This window comes from Anomaloglossus baeobatrachus, chromosome 1 (assembly GCF_048569485.1).
Source record: "Anomaloglossus baeobatrachus isolate aAnoBae1 chromosome 1, aAnoBae1.hap1, whole genome shotgun sequence".
Taxonomy (NCBI): Eukaryota; Metazoa; Chordata; class Amphibia; order Anura; family Aromobatidae; genus Anomaloglossus; species Anomaloglossus baeobatrachus.
This window is the reverse complement of record NC_134353.1, coordinates 299,863,110-299,881,048: the sequence shown is the minus strand read 5'-3', so window position 1 is coordinate 299,881,048 and position 17,939 is coordinate 299,863,110. Positions and strand designations below refer to the sequence as shown.

Here is a 17,939-nt window from a genome sequence, read left to right as displayed (position 1 = left end):
GCCTCCCCCAGCTTTAGCCTCTCTTCTCTCAGCCTCCCCCTCCCAGCCTTCCCCAGGATCAGCCTCTCTTCTCCCAGCCTCCTCCAGCACGCCGTGCTCCTCTGCCGACACCCACAGATCCGATCGCATACACTCACACACACACACACCCGATCGCATACACTCACACACACCCGATCGCATACACTCACACACACCCGATCGCATATACTCACACACACCCGATCGCATACACTCACACACACCCGATCGCATACACTTACACACACCCGATCGCATACACACGCACACACACATTGACGATATTACACATACGCGCTCACACTCACAATATCCGGAGATACCACATGCTTCTGGCCATGTGATCCTCCGGCAGGTCCTGGAAGCTCACTGCACAGGATCGCCACCGAGAAGCAAGCGATATCCCAGGATTTTGTGAGTGTGTGGATGCGATGTGATGTGTGTGTGAGGTGTGTGTGAGAGTGAGTGTGATCTGATGTGTGTGTGTGTGTATGTGTGCGTGTGTGTATGTTCCGCCGCTGCAGGACCTTGATGTGCTGGTATCTATGCTACCATGGTTACCAGCGTATCCCGTCCCCCGCTCGCACGGGAGCCCACACCAGCATACGGCGGCAACCGCAGCAATGCGAGGGTATGTGTTGGCTGGGTTGGCGGTGTACGCTTATGTGGGCTCCCGGGGGTACAGTACTCACCTGGGAGTCGTGGCTCCGTGTCGGTCAGTTCGGGGAATGCGTGCGGGGGGTGGGGCCAGAGCGAGCGTGCATTGCGTGAGGGGGGCGGGGCGTGGGCGAGTTGCCAATGCCTGCAGGGTGCCGGGGCGAGAGGCCAATCCGTGTGGGGGGCGGAGCCTGGGCGAGCGGCCGGCCAATCCGTGTAGGGCGGAGCCTGGGCGAGCAGCCAATCCGTGCGGCGGGGGCGGGGCCATGGCGAGCCCAGCGGCCAATCAGCTTTGTGTCACCGTAAGGACACAATTTTGGAGCAAGACAGACAGACAGACAGACAGACAGACAGAATAAGGCAATTATATATATATATATATATATATATATAATACTTTTATCTCTTTAAATATAAATTAATTCTATATACAAAATGAAAGCAAGACAAATTGAGCACTTGAAAGTTAACAGGAGATTACAAGCTGGCTAATACTAAAAATAGTGTTTATGCGGGCACTTAAATTACACAACACAGCGGTGGTGCAGCGCATATGTCTGGGATCATTTTCTCTTCTTGCTGTCACTAAGTAGACCGCGGATAGTTGCAGGTGTGTAACATATGAGATGATATAAAAATGTTCATGTTAGAGCTATGATGACAGGCCTTCAAATTTTATGGAGTGATGGCAGGTTGGGTCAAAGACTTAATTCAACTCCACAGTTGAATAGGCCACTCTGTGCAGCAACACTTACTGTATTCATATTAGTAAGGGCATAGAAATATATGTTGTAGAGAAACATCTGGTCAGAACTATCAATTGGTCTGTTCACATTGTACTGTGTGCCTTTATTTTTTATATACTGTGTTTCCCCAAAAACAAGACATTGGCATATATTATTTTTTGCTCCGAAAGATGCACTAGGGGATGTCTCATCTTTTCCCATGAATAACAATTCACATTTATTCACATTTATTCTTGAAAAAACCCTCACCATTTATTTAAATCTAATCATGTCATTACATTCTGGAACATCAACGTTTTGTGGTAATCCTATTATTGGTTCAGTTCTTTAGTGGTGGGTGCATACTATATTCACAAAGGTTTAAATTACCTGCTTAAATTTATTATTCTTTATGTACTGCTAAGTTTATCCCCAAAAGAAAGCAGATGTCCCCTAAAAGAGTCGTACTTACCAGACCCCAAAAAATTAGAGGTGGCTGCATTGCTGTCATGTCCCCCTGCATTCTACAGCAGTTAGCTCCCACTGGTGACTGGAAGCAGTATCACTTGTGCTGAGTGGTACTGGTACCCGATCTGTTTGTGAGAGATGTAGTGCAATGCAGCTAAAACGGTGCGGGGACCTAACAGCGATGCAGATCTCTGTGTGAGAGCCCATCCACCATTGACACTTGCCAACTGTAATTGTTTGGGGTCTGGTAAGTGTGATTTTTTGTGATTTTTATTTTTTGGGGGCTGGTGTCTGAATTTTTTTGGGAATGTTTTCCTTCTTTGATAAAGAGTCTCACTGTATTCTTTAACTTTTCCAGCTGCCGGGAAACGTCTTTATGGAATGACAACTAGGGGTTATTTTTGGATTAGGGCTTATATTTTAAACACACTCAAAAAGCCCCCAAAATCCTACTAGGCCTTATTTTCAGGTTAGATCTTATTTTATTTAGTACCTTATTAAAGTTATATAAACCATAGAGGTAGAACATGTGGCTGTCATGGTATACTTTGATAGAGGGGGTACTGTTTTGCTTTGTACCATCTTCTTTAGTGCTTAATGTCAAGATAGAATCTATACAGGAATTCATAGGAACTAAAGTCTAGAAACTGGTCTTAGGGTAATTGCAATAGAGTCAATAGGGGGTAGAGAGGCAAACAAATATCAGCCTTCTTTCTTCTACAAATACCTTTTCATAAATTGTACTCTTATTATAATTCCTTTTTGTGAGAAAGAAATTCCCAAATAGGTAGGGAGCCTTACTATTAACCATAAATAGTAATTTGGTATCAGCTGAAATCTGCAGAAAACAAGTTTAGTTTTCCTGTAGCGCCCCCACTGGGGAAATGAAGCAGTACATGGCTTATTGCTGTGATCTGCTAGGTCATCCACCGAGAAAAAAAGAAATGATTTTTGTAACTGTTCTGTTCTACAGCTAATTGAAGGAAGTTCCAAAATTATGGTCTCCTCAATTTGCTAAGTCTACCCTAAGAGTGTTTTTAAAAACTAGTGACCCTGATGAGCCAAAGTGGACAGATGTCTGTGTAGAGAACAATTATCTATTTATAGTCAAGTGTCAATTAAAGAGATTTGTTAAGAACAGCCTAAGTTATTTGCTTGTACCATGTGCCAATGTACTTGAGGGGAGATTTTAGTATGTCACCAAAATACTGAAGAGATGTATTTGAGAAGGAATTATTGCTGCACCTGTTGGCTGAAGAAATCTCATATCGCACAAATAGAAGTCCGACATTTAGCATGGTCTTAAGAATGTATGTAACATATATACTGTACCTGCCAACAAACATACACATATAATGAGCGTGCATATATGCATAGAAACCTATTTATCTATCTATCTATCTATCGATCTGTCTTATATCTATTTATCTGTCTATTTATATATTGGTCTATCTATTGATCAATTGATTAAATGATCAGTCTATCTTTCAATCTATCTATCTATTGATTGATCTATCCATCAGTCTATGTGTCTATCTATTATCTATCTATCTATCCATCTATCTATCTATCTATACATCAGTCTATCTGTTTATCTATCTATCTATCCCGTAATTATCTATCTATCTATCTATCTATCTATCCCATACCTATCTATCTATAAATCTATCCATCCATCCATCCATATATCAGTCTATCCATCTATCTATCTATCTATCCATCTATCTATCTATCTATCTATCTATCTATCTCATACTTATCTATCTATCTATCCCATAATATCTATTTATCTATCTATCCATCGATCTTGGAAATAGCCAAAAGTAATTATATAAATAGGGTTTGATATATTATTATTGTTATTATTATTATTATTATTATTATTATTATTATTATTATTATTATTATTATCATATGATTGTGTGATTAACTGCAAAGGTCTTTTCACATGGGACCATAATCAGAAAAATTAAATGTAAACATTCTCCCAATCACCAGCAAGCTTAAAAATAGTCATTGTAGAATATATATATATATATATATATATATATACATATATATATATATATATATATATATATATATATATATATATATATATATATATATATATATATATATATATATATATATATATATATATATATATATATATATATATAAATAAACACATTCTTTATGCTGCTTGACAGTTAGTATATTAAAAGCATTGTGGCGTAACAAAAAGCAAAGCAACACCTTGCGCCACCTGTCATAGTAAAGCAGCCAGTCGCCTTTTGTGCCGGCTTTATATACAATTTATAGTGAAAGTGCTGGAAAGTACAAGTCCAAGTCTTCGATTTTCTTTAAAGCTGAGATGGAGCACTACTTCTAGTGGGCAGGCTGCCCAGCCACCATAAACCCTCCCGCATCGCCCTATGGGTACCAGAAGCATGGACACCCCCCAAAACACAGTGCTGTTTCAGCAGCGTGGGAGGCAGTACAGTCGTATTTAATCTGGGTCTGACATATGGAGCTGTATGCATGTTAGCTTTGCACTGAGAAATAGCTCCAGTGTTTCCTTCTAAAGGTGAGCACGTATGTTTCATTTCTTCGCCTGATTTGGGCCCCTGGAAAGGCACACAGCATCTGTATAGCTGGCAGTGAAATGGTATTTCCAGGCAGGCAGTCTGTTGGAGGGTAGCGAGCCAATCCACTGCTTTGTCTGAGCAGCTGAGAACTTCATCTGAGTATTACCATGGTGTACGGTAACACAGACCTGTTCCATGAGCAAGTAAAGTACTGAGCAAGTGTTAGGGTCAATATTTATAGACCGCAACCCTACAGCTCGGAGGCTCCCAGTGTACAGAAAGCTAGGGGCAGCGCGGAAACTGCAGCACATGGGGCTCAAGTGGTTCTGATTTTGCCTTTTTTATTTCAGCCACCATCAGGTTTCCTTCTTCAATTCACAACGTTCTGAAAGCAACGAAAAGTGGACAGTGACTTGGAGGGTAAGTCCTGCACTGTTATGTCTGTGTGCTTGTGACCAGCAAGCAGGTGTTATGCTCTGTACAAACGTTCCGCTAATCTACCCCAGCATTACACACAAGGCTTCCCCTGGGTCAGGTCACTTTTATGGATTTTATGTGCTTCACTTAACCCATTAGAAACTCCAGCTACGTCCTCCACACATAGTCCATAAACCATGTAAGATACTGTCCACCAGCTGCACCGTATAAACCTATAGAATCAGTGAGGCAGAAGGAATAATATTCAGTCTACATTAATAGTAAATGAGTAGTACGTAGACTTTCTGCTGATCTGTAACAATCATATGTACATTTTATTACTTAGATTCCTTAAGTTCCGGCTTTTTATATACTATACATTCTATATTACTAATATTTACTATCACTAATGTTACTAGTATTGCGTTTCTAGTTCAATGCTGTAAATGTTACTACTTTATTACAAATGTCATATTCTAGTTTACTTATTAAGTACTTTATTTTTATTATTATTTTTTTGTATTTTTTTACATACTTCCCCGCACCTATTTCTTGTTAATATTTTCTTATATACCGGTTAATAGTATTATTATATTCTCTCCAGAGGTCAGAATTAGGCTTATCAGCATTCATTTTTAGGTGTTCCTTGTAGTATTATGTACATCCAAGAAGCTGTCATCTTCAATTATTGTAGTTAATACACTTACTGATATGGGGGTGAAAATCATCTGAGGTCTGTGGGGTATTGGCAGCGAGGTATCTAATACTAGTAATAACTGCATGATTACACATACATGGGGCAAAACTGTTCACTGGTCCATATACAATAGCAAAATGTTAAAAATGATAAATATCCTTCTACTATTATATTGTAAGAAACATTAGTAGGTATTGTACATTCTAAAAATATGCATCTATCTATTTATCTATCTATCTTTATATCTGTCTATCTATCTATCTATAGTATCTATCTATCTATCTATCTATCTATCTTTGTATAATCTATTTGTCTCTATCTATCTATCATCTATATATCATCTATATATATATCATCTATCTATCTATCTATCTATTATCTATCCCTCTATCTATCTATCTATCTATCTATCTATCTATTATCTATCCCTCTATCTATCTATCTATCTATCTATCTATCACATATCTATCTATGTATCCCATATCTATCTATCTATCTATCTATCTATCTATCTATCTATCTATCCCTCTATCTATCCCTCTATCTATATCTATTTATCCCTCTATCTATCTATCCCTCTATCTATCTATCTATCTATCTATCTATCTATCTATATCTATCTATCCCTCTATCTATCTATCTATCTATTATATTTCAAGCTATCTACCTATCTATCCCATATCTATCTATCTATCTATCTATCTACAGTATCTATCTATCTATCTATCCATCTATCCATGTATCTATCTATCTATCTATCTATCTATCTATCTATCATCTATCTATCTATCTATCTATTATCTATCTATCTATCCCATATCTATCTATCTATCTATCCCATATCTATCTATCTATCTATCTATCTATCTATCTATCTATCTATCTATCTATCTATCCCATATCTATCTATCTATTATCTATCTATCTATCCCATATCTATCTATCTATCTATCTATTATCTATCTATCTATCTCCATCCATCCATCTAGCAATGTTATACATGTTATGTACATACAAGCGGACTTTGAATGGACTTGTGAATATATGAGAAGCGTGTCTATTTTGACCATCCCTGAGAAGCTATGAGCTGCGGCACACCTGGCCCATCTTCTTGCATACCATCTAATGCTGATGGCAATTCTCCTAACGTATCAGAAGCCATAGAAAAAATCTCAACAAATGCTTTTTTTCCAGGTTATTTTTCTTTCCATTGCATAAAGTAAATTTGAACAGATTCCAATAGACATTAACGTTTCAGACATCATTAGCCCCTGTGTTTGTGTACTCCCACCCATGCTGTAATATAAGCTTAAGGTTAACAGTAACACAAGAGAGCTATACATTGAACATGACCTGTACGTATGTCGTACCAGAGCTCAGGAAGATGAATGTTTTTACAAAAACATAGAATTTCAGAAGTATGCTTTACCTGGATCAGGACAAATGAAATGTCTCGTAGCTTGTAGGGACATAATGACAATAACTTTTATATTATAATTCAAGCACCCTTTCTTTATTTGTGCAGTTGCATTTACATGACGTTTAATATAATCCAGCTCTTGTCCATTAGTTTGTATATAACTAAAGGGCCACAAATTCCAGCCATCATTCAGTAAACTCCTTTCATTTGCAATATCTTTGTCAATTATTTCCATATACAACTTGTATAATTTGGAAACATTGTAAATCATTTGCACCACAACGTTTTAATGCTAGGTACTCTTTACCTGGGCATTATTGATACCCCTGCTGGTCATCAGTCTGTATATACTGGGGTACTGAGGTTGATTTGATGTTCTAGTGATGTAGACCAAAGTGTTTATTTCAGGGTTTGGCTATATTTTTTTCATTCTTGATTATATGAGGCTTTGAGAATTGGTTTTATGAATCTTTTGAGCATATCCTTGGAATTTTACAGGCCATAATTTGTGTAAATTGTCTTAGACTATGTTGTAGAATACTAGTACATATGTATTTGTTTTTAAATTGTCTCTAATTGCAATATGTATACAAAAGATACGTCGGTGTCCATGACGGTAGCAGGTGGCAGGAAATGCTCAGTTCTGGACAGTGTCGGCTTGAGTAGCGCAGTAACTGCCAGTAATACCCAGTCCTGCACTGAACTCCGGAGCTCTCAGCTGAGCTGCGGAATGCAGCCCGGCCTGTCCACAGCTGAATGCAGGTTACCATAGCCAGGACTGGTATTACTGGAAACTGCCGGTAATACTATTCCTGGCCGCGGTTACCTGAATTGAACTTCGGAGCTCTCACCTGAGCTGTGGAGTCCAGCCTGGCCTGTCCCTCTGTCATGGACTGAACTATGATAGCTGGGTAATCAGTTGGCGCTCGCAGTTCAGTCCTGCAACCCGCTGTTCAGTCCAGGCTGCACTCCGGAGCTCAGCTGAGAGCTCCGGAGTTCAGTGCAGGTAACCACGGCCAGGAGTGGTATTACTGGAGATTCCTCCGGTAGCTAGTCCGACACTGGTTCTGGAACTGCTCCGTCTTCTTATAGTGGCCGCAGCCGGGTACTGCACATCCGCCTCCGATTCAAATCAATAGGATACGGATGTGCAATACCTGACCATAGCCACTATCAAAAGACAAAGCAGCTCTGGAATTGAGCATTTCGGCCACCTGCTACCGCTGCTGGCACCAACAATAGCTGATCGGTGGGGGTGTCAGGTGTCGGACCCCGGCTAATCAGACATTGATGACCTATCCTATGTTTAAAATGAACCTGTCCGGTGCAATATACATGAGCAGTTCTGGCTGCATATTGCTAATCCCTGACTATCCATCCCTGCATCTAGTAATATACATAAAGAGATCTTCAGAAAAAGTAATTCTAAAGATCTTTCATGATATGCTAATGAGCGCAGGGACTAGTTACAAGTCCGTTAGTTCCTGCGCTCATTCCGCCCTCTTAGCATGTTAGTGCGAACCTGTGTCCATTGTCACTGCTTCAGAATGCCGGACTTAAGGGCAGTGCACATGTTCCAAGTCTTGGCACTTCCAGTCATGCGCACTACACCTCCCTGAAGCCAGGAAGCATACACCCGATTTCATAGTGCGGGGCGTTCTGATCATGCCCACTGACCTTAAGCCCGGTGTTCTGAAGCGGTGACAATGGACACAGGTACGCTTGTCATCGCTGATGACGCTGGGTAATGGACATTAAATAGCATGTTAGCACGCTAAAGGAAAGTAAGGAAAGGAAAAGGAGCCTTTCACAACTTAAAGAGGCACTGCAGATCAGGTGAATAATAGTAGACTATCATGGCCATAAATATGGACCAACGTGAATATAGATATACTGTAATGAATTTGATAACAAGTGCTTGGGGGCAAACTATGGCCAAAAAACAACAGTATTCATGATGATGATAGCCCTGTAAGGCTCATAATGGAACAACTACATATGCAGTTAAGCTGACATCCGATCGCCAGTACCAAAGCATAGTGTATAAACATGAAGACATATGGACAATACCTTGGGCCATATTAAGTGATGTAGATAGATTACCTGGAGAGGAGGAAAAGAGAGTAGCCCTGACACGCGTTTCACCGGACTGGGCTTCAAGGCTCCTTTCTTTTCCTGCTCTCCAGGGCTCTAGATATAATGTACAATAGAAGGCATTTGCTCAATAAGGGTGTATAGATATTGTACAAACCATATAGGCAGAACACCATAGATACTACGGTAATAACTCACCAATAGTCTGAACAAACATTATGGGTTTAAAATAACCCATAGAGGTTAATGGTTGAATGAACACTGCAGCAATTATAACTACATAAATAGATGCATTAGACCAGTAAGATATAAGGTTGTGACCTAAGTATATCCAATAGATTACAACAGAAAACATATAAATGCCCTATTAACTCACTAAACGTCTCTAAGGCAAAAAATATTAAGAGTCCTGTTGTGCTGAAAAAAAATAATGTCCTAGATTGTATCCTAAATAATGATAAAGATGAGAAATCTGAAGCAAGATGTCCACACTAACCAAGGGGATGGTTAGATGTAAAACCCACCATGGCAGTGAAGATTACACCATAAAAAGGCAAAAAACATACTTCTCCTTTTGGCTTAGTGTCCACAAGCAAAATAAATCATCATAGACCAAATTAACAGCCAGAGCTAAAGAAAGAAGAATCATGGTATAGCAGGAAGGAAAACGTAATGCATATTGCCAAAATTAAGGCAGCTTTATCAGGGGTAGGTTGAGTAATGGGTGTTTCACCAGTCCTGTGAACTCATCATAAATCATGTCAGTGACATATAAACTTAGTAGTTTCTTTAGCTTCTAAGCCACTTTTTGCTTCTTTGAGGGCTGGAGACATGGCAGAAACACTCAGTCTTGCGATAAAACAAGCAGGGAAATGTGTTACCTCAGGTAGGGAAATATATGTGTTACCTCAGAAAGCAGCACCTGTGAGCCCCTGCTGTTTTGTCTTATACTCACTTATCATAAGTGACTTATGTTATCTTCCCTGATTAGGAGCTGTGGTATGTGCCATTTATGAACTGGAGCAGCTCTGCACGGCCAGACACAGCTTGTTACGCGGAGTTTTGCACAAAGTTCACCGACTGTGAAGGCAGCATGGGGCGTTGTTCAGATTGCAGATTCTGACACTCCCACTAATGGTTTCCCTGGTGTATGGAAACAACATAAGCATATTCTGGTGTTGACCTGCTGTGTGCTGATTTATAGGCAGGCTAGCAAGAGTTAATATCTGCTGGTCTGCTTGTTCCTTTGGTCACATGTTGTGGGGAGGCCTATCACATCTGATCCTCTCCTATTTATGCTAGTTGAAACCTTCCACCCATTCCAGCTATAGTTTATTATATGTTGGTCTGTGAGGTGTGGTGTCCTAGTCTTATTGGTGAAAGTTATGCTCTTTGCTTAGGGCAGTTGTGGAGTTTACTACTGTTGTTTTGTAGCTTCCTTCCTGCTCTTGTTTTTCCTCATGAACCTATTATTGTCTTTACATTTGTGTGACAGTTTTGGTTTTCCCTTGTCCGTCTTTATCTGTTGATTTCATCATGCTCCTGTCTCGTCCTTCCCTGGGGGAGGGGGAGGGGGAATCAGATCAGGACTGGTCTCCATGATGGAGACTTAGGCCTCTCCACCATCAGGAGTATCCCTGACATTAGGGATCGCTTAGGGCCTCCTAGCTTGATGGACAGCTTATGAGCCCCGATTCACTGCTATCCAGTAGTAACATAACAGGGGCACAGTTATTCAATGTTCTTAGCATAGAAACACTTTTTTATGAACATCCCATTGTCTATCTCATTATTATTCCAAGATCTATTGATTAATATGTACTTTGTCCGTGGGACAACCACTTTAATAGCATTCACTAATTTTGAATACTTCCATCAGTTTACTGTGCTATGCAGCGATATTAAGTGTTGTATATATGAGCAGTTGCATTGGGCTTGCTTTCTTTAGGAAATATAATGGCAGTAAAATAGATCATGAGATTGAGATCCACCTTTCAGGTAGAGGCAGTTTACATATGTGTCTTGGCAGTGGTGAGGACTCAGCCTGGGCATTCACGTACAGGAGAAAGCAACAGTACAAGCAGTAATTTTCTATGTAGGTATAAAGTATATCTGCAATGTTTAGATGAAAATTACAGAAGGCAGCATGTGTAATTGCGTTTGCCGTCTGCTCTCTTTCACTTGCCTGCTGTTTTTGTTTGTGTTGCTGATACATTTATATGCTTTGCCAAACAACAGTAACAGCAATGAGTGTTCTCAGTTACTGTTGAACAGCTTCCAAGCACAACACATAAAAGCCCATTTTTTCACTAGTATCTATGAAATTAGCTAGTTCTGCTTATGTTAATATATTATTGCAACAATAATAATGCAAACAAATTTGTGTCAAATTTTTAGAAATTCAATGAGTCGGCAAATTCGAACAATTTACAATTTTGTTAGGACACATAAATTTAAATGACCGCCATCATTTTAAATATTGCAGAAGACTGTATCAGCCAGAGGCTTGCAGCTGTCACATCACATGGTATAGCACAGCCAATCAGGAGGGACTTTCATAGCCAGTACAAAAGCCGAGGCTGGAAATGCAGCAGCCATTTCATTGTGAGTCTCAATAGTGGCAGGACATCATAGCTCACAGCCTGGCTGTACAGATACAACTACATCACATATTAGTAATGTCTGTCACAGGTGACTGACATGCACCAAATATATTCAACAGGTAGATTATACAGTTGGGACAGATATGAGACTGAAAAGTTATGCTCACAAGAGGTTAGATGCACTACAGATAATCCTGTATGGATTATTAGCACATTGTTGAAAAATGCACTCATATTTTAGGGCATGCTGCAGAAAAGTAGCATATTTCATTGAGAATTTTTCACTTGTCATCACAAAAGGTAAAATTTGCATCAAATCCATCTGTTACTATTACATGGTGATCGTACCAGTACTTATATTTTCTAGATGTATTTAAAGTTATGTGAAATTATTGTTTACAATTTTTTTGATAAAAAGATTTTTTGAGCAAATCTAATGTGTTTGTTAAACTGCAAAGAGTTTTTCAATAACGATATGCTAATAATGACATGGGCGGGTAAAACGCCATAAGTTAATTATAAATCTAAACAATAAACATAGGGTATAAAAATGAACTCCACAAAGCAAGTATATTAAACCTAAAATGTAAACATTTATTAAACAAAAAATGTACAAATACATAGAGACATAATGTATTCCTATTAAGAGCTAGTGCTTAATAATGCAAAAAGAGGACACAGCAGTATACATCCTATACCTGACAGTGTAAGAGTCTGGCTACATGTAAGGCCCCCTTCACACGCACGTGTCTCCGGTACGTGTTTGGTCCATTTCCATATGTACCGGAGACACGAACACACATTCTCCAATGTTATTCAATGTTTGGAGTTACACGTGCGTTTTTCCATAAGGTGCATGTGTCCGTGTGTGTGATAAGTATGTGTCTCCATATTACACGGATGTATGTCCATTTTCTGCACGGAACACGCACACACGCACCCAATGAAAGTCTATGTGTCCGTGAGCACACGTACGTGACACTGATGCATCTCCGTATGGCCCGTGTACCTTTTGTGCTTTTTTGAAGCGATGTCGATCAATCTTTTTTTCTGTGTATGTCAGTCAATCTCCCTCAGTCCGTCGGTCAGTCTCTCTCTCTATCTCCCTGTCTGTCGGTCTCTCTCTCTCTGTCTGTCCCTCCCTCTGTCCGTCGGTCAGTCTCTCCCCCTCTCTCATACTCACCGTTCCCCGATCACCAGCGCGGCGCTGCACAGCGATCACACTGCTCCGGCGGCTTCCAATCACAGCCGCCGGTGGGCGTGTCAATATCGAGCAGTTAAAAAAATAAATAAATAATTAAAAAAAAACGACGTGCAGTTCCCACCAATTTTGATAAAAAGCCAGGATAAAGCCAAACGGCTGAAGGCTGGTATTCTCAGGATGGAGAGATCCACGTTATGGGGAGCCCCCCAGCCTAACAATATCAGCCAGCAGCCGCCCGGAATTACCACATCCATTAGATGTGACAGTCCCAGGACTGTACCCGGCTCATCCCGATTTGCGCTGGTGCGTTGGCAATCGGGGTAATAAGGAGTTAATGGCAGCAACCCATAGCTGCCACTAAGTTCAAGATTAATCATAACAGGCATCTATCCGAGATACCTTCCATGATTAACCTGTAAGTTAAAGAAAATAAGCACACACAACGAAAAATCCTTTATTTGAAATAATAAATAAAAAAAACCACTGTCATTCACCACTTTATTAAGCCCTGAAAACCGCTCCAGCCCCGGCGTAATCCACGGAGGTCCCGCGACGCTCTCAGCACTGCTACATAAAGGTGACAGGAGCTGCAGTAGAACACCACCGCTCCTGTCAGCTCCACGCAGCAACTGAGGTGAGTAGCGCGATCAGCGATGATGTCACTCAGGTTACTCGCGGCCACCGCTGGATCCTCCAACTGTGACAGCAAGTTGCCCGAGTGACAGCGATGAAGTCACAGGTGAGTTGCGGTCTCAGGTGGAGGACTCCAGCTGGCAGTGGGTAACCTGAGTGACAGCAGCGCTAATCGCGCAGCTCACTTCAGTCCCTCAGGGGATTACCGGTCACCGGTGAGTCCTTCACGGGTGACTGCTAATCAGTACGCGACACACAGACAGAGCCGACACACAGACAGTTCACCCGAGTTCATTCTCATCGCGCGTCCCTGTCTGCTGTCAGCCGGCAGCTGTGCGTTTGAAGGGGGCCTAAGAATGAGGGAAGCTGTATATAGGCAGGGGCATGGTTCCTACACTATATAGCATTCCACCATTGTTGTGACTTTGAGCAGTAGTATAAGGCATGAAATAACCAGACTTACAAAAGGGTGGATGTTCTGTGTCACCCCATTGCCCCAACGCATGTCTTGCCCTTCTTTATCAAAGGGTATTTGTTGGGGAGGGGTCAACAGGTTTTTAATGCTAAGGGAGCCAATCAGAATAACCATATCATGTGGGGTGCAGAGTAAAATCACATTGCCGTATGTGAAATCCAAGTTGCTGTGGCATTACACCATCTGCGGATTGATGAACCATAATTCTCCGATTTTACGCTCGCCATTCACTGCCCTTGAGTTATAGATCTCTCCTTAGGGGCTTCTATACTCATCACTCAAGGGCAGTGGACAAGGAGAAGTCATTAGGGATCCACCTGTCTGACTAGTCCCCAGTGGTTATTCAACTATATTTTTCTTTGAAATGCTACAGCATTTCAGCATTATACATATTTGCTATATAGCTTTTCTATGAAAAATGTGATTATAACATACCGAGGATGCCCAGGTATCTTACTGTCCAGTTCACTGACTATAAAATTGATCTTTTCAGTCTTCATTATCTCAAATATGAGAAAAAAATGCTCTTAATTGTGTTTTGCTCCATCTGGCACTGGGTGTCTTAACTGTGTGGAAGAAGATTCCCAAAGGATATGGGATTGCAATGTAGTGCCCAGTGTTGGAAAGCTAAGATGAGTTTGTCAAAGTCATAGGTCTTCCAGCATGACAATGACCAAGAACATACTTCAAGACACACCCAGAAATAGCGATCCTAAAAGTAAAAAGTGGCTCTTTAACAAGCCTTTTCATTTGACTTAGTATTTATGCCAGATCAGAACCTCAATTTGCAGACATGTTGTTTCAGGATGATTGTCCCTCATCAGTGCAAAGTATCAGATATGATCTGGCTTTATGAGAAGCTAAAGTGGGGTCTAAGGGGAGAACTTTTTTCCTTGCAGAGACTGACAAACCAGTCTGACTATCAGTGGTGAGGAGTCTTATAGCTGTAATGCTCCTCTGGGATATATTCAAATTGTCTCTTCAGGGAGGAAGGAGACAAACTCTAGCACCACCTATTGGAAGTAGTGATCCTAAAAGTCAAAAGTGGCTCTTTAACAAGCCTTTTCATATGACCTAGGATTTATGCTATATCAGAACCTCGTCAGTGAAAAGTATGATATCTGATCTGGCTAAAGTGATTGTAGTTATTTATTCCAAAGGGTGTGCAACCAAATATTAAGTTGAGGGTGCCAACAACGGTAAATACCAAATCTACCAGTTTTTCATTAATAAACGACCAAAAAGCAAGTCAGTCATCAAAGACAGTTCAATGTTTTGCCAATCAAGGTGCTTAATAATCTGCTCCAGAGTGCAAAAATAGAGGAAGAAGATTAAGGAACAATCTCACCCATCCACTGTGATGTCCCCTTCTTCCCTTTAAATATACTGTTGTCAGATGGTCTGGTTGTCTAGGGCTAAATAACCTGGTCCTCATCCTCCTGATACAGGATCCCCACATTAAGTAAACCAGCTCCTCACAGCAACAGCAATCTCCCAAGGAGATTGCTATTTACCGTGATTATTGGCTATATGGTATCTCACATGTGTGTTTGTTATTGTCTGTTTTAAACAACAGGTTACGATTTGTGACCTTTTTATGATTGAATTAATAAAAGGTAATTTTTAGGCGTTACTATTATTATTTCTATTGACTTTGCTACTTATTGTTCTACTTAGTAAATCATATTGTCCAGTAGCTATTTTTACAATATGATGACAACTAAAATTATTTTTTTTTACAAAAAAGTGGTATTCTTGTACAGAGTGGTGAAACACACATAAGAAAACCCAATAATATAAATTATGCATTACTGTAATTGTACCACTACACAGAATAAAGTTAATTATACTGCATGGTAAACTACATATATTAAAAAAAAAAATATAAACTATTTCAGATTTATTGTTTTTGTTTTTGCCTCCTACCCACAAATGAATTAAAAAGTGATTAAAAAGTCCTATGGAAACAAAAATGGTACCAGTTAAATTTACAGCTTTTCCCGCCAAAAAACACAACTTTATCTACAGAAAAATGAAATGTTATGGGTATCAGAGTATGGACACCACCCCTCAAATATTTTTTATTAAAGTATTTTTTTTTTAGTTTAAAATTATCAAAATATAAAAAAAATATACATTTGAGATTTTAAGGCTCTGTGTGCACACTGCGTTTTTACCCTCGGTTTTTTTGCATTTTTGCTGCAGAAATTTTTTGAGAATATGGTTGTATTTTTTTCTGCAGACATTCCCCAGCAAAACCTATGGAAAGAAAAAAAGTATACGCACACTGCGTTTTTTTTTCTCAAGAACATTCTTTCTGCAGAATTTCTTGAGAAAAAGAATGTGCATGTCACTTCTTTTCTGCAGGTACCTGCGTTTTTTGCCCTAGATAAGGGTAAAAAACGCAGGGACCAACCTGCGGAAAAAAACGCATCAAAAACACGGTAAAAACGCAAACATTATTGGTTCATTTTTTGAACGCAAGTGCACTAATCTTTCAGACTCTCAAGAAATTTCTCAAGAAATCCTTTTTCTAGTGCGCACAGGGCCTAAAGATTTTCTTGCAGAATAAAGATAACCTTTCAATTATACCTAACAGTGAATGTTTTTTTGTTTTTTTTTTGTTTTTTTTTCAATTATTATAATAAATTTCTGTTTTCTTTTTCATATAATAAAAAGTGATCAAAGAGCTGTTTGGGCATCAAACTCATACCAATAAAAACTGCAGTCTGTCATGCAAATAATAAGCCTTTGTTGATAGGACATTGTGAAACTTATGACTGTTAGAATATGGCGATATATAAACAAGTTAATTATTTCCATGTTTGCATTTACTGAACAAAATAATAAAATATAAATATAATATGATTGTTATCACTAAATTCGTACTAGCCTACAGAATAAAGTTAGCACTTCATTTTTTTAATCAGATTGTTAGCATACAATTTGAAAAAACAAATTTTATAAAACATAAATGATCTTGTTTACATTTTTTGCCTCTTATCCTGATGAAGGGGGCTGCGACCCCTGAAACTTGTTGACCTGTGCATGAAGAATATAGACATAAATTAACATTACATTCCGGTGTGGGGATAGCGCAGCTGAATACCCGTTTCTTCCTCTATATCTACTCCATTGTCTTTCCCTATGTGTGTGCTCACTGTGTGACAGAGTTTTGGTTTCCCTTGTCTGTCTATATCTGTGACTTTCATTACACTACTGTAATCAGAGCAGGATTGGTCAGGAGCAGGGTCAGAAAGGAGACTCAGGCATCCCCACCATTAGAGGTATACCTGAGAATAGGGATAGCATAAGGTCCCCTAGTCTGAGGGACATATTAGGGGTCATTGTTCCTTGCTATTCCATAGTCATCATGACAATAACAACCTGCTACTATTATATGTGAGGGGACTTCAGGGTGGACTCATATGTTTCCTAGACTATATATGACAGTACACAGAACTAAAGCTGTATATTTGGTGTTGATTACAATATCAATTTAGAGTTAAATGCTTTACCTTTTTGATATGCAAAAGTAAAGAATAAAATTCACTTGAAAGTAAATTTAATTAGTAAGCATTATTAATTGATAATTGTTAATTATCATCAAAGCTGTTAAGGTAATACAATGTACACATGTCAATTTATTCAACATATGTTCTTGGTGTCATTAAATGTAACATATATCTAGTAGTGTGTAGATGTTAAGTGATCAGGCTTGGTTTGCAGTCTGTATTTCAATTTATTTTAAAGGTATTGGATGATGTTAAGGCCAAGGATTGAAATGAGCCCATTTCAAGATATAAAGCCCCAGACCATTGCTCACCTTCCACTAAACACTTGAGCTGCTGGGATATATAGAAGCAAATGGCTATAGACAAAGTCATCTCTGCCTTCACTATATATATATATAGCTGTTTTTTTTTGCAGCAAACCAAATACGAAAAGATAGCCA

General features: G+C 39.4%; 1 protein-coding gene across 6 annotated transcripts in view; it reads left to right on the top strand.

Annotated features, from left to right (window-relative positions):
* The window catches only part of BMPR1B (bone morphogenetic protein receptor type 1B), a 642,076-nt gene that overhangs the window by 337,244 nt on the left and 286,893 nt on the right, over window positions 1-17,939 (top strand). For 3 of the 6 annotated variants that reach the window (XM_075350987.1, XM_075350978.1, XM_075350994.1), the window contains one exon: window positions 4,792-4,861. The exons of 1 other annotated variant lie outside the window; for it this stretch is intronic. The gene's annotated coding sequence lies outside the window, so the exon portion shown is untranslated. Of the gene's footprint in view, window positions 1-4,384; window positions 4,441-4,640; window positions 4,862-17,939 lie in introns of those variants that run through there. 2 more of the 6 variants (XM_075351016.1, XM_075351001.1) reach the window with 2 other exon arrangements.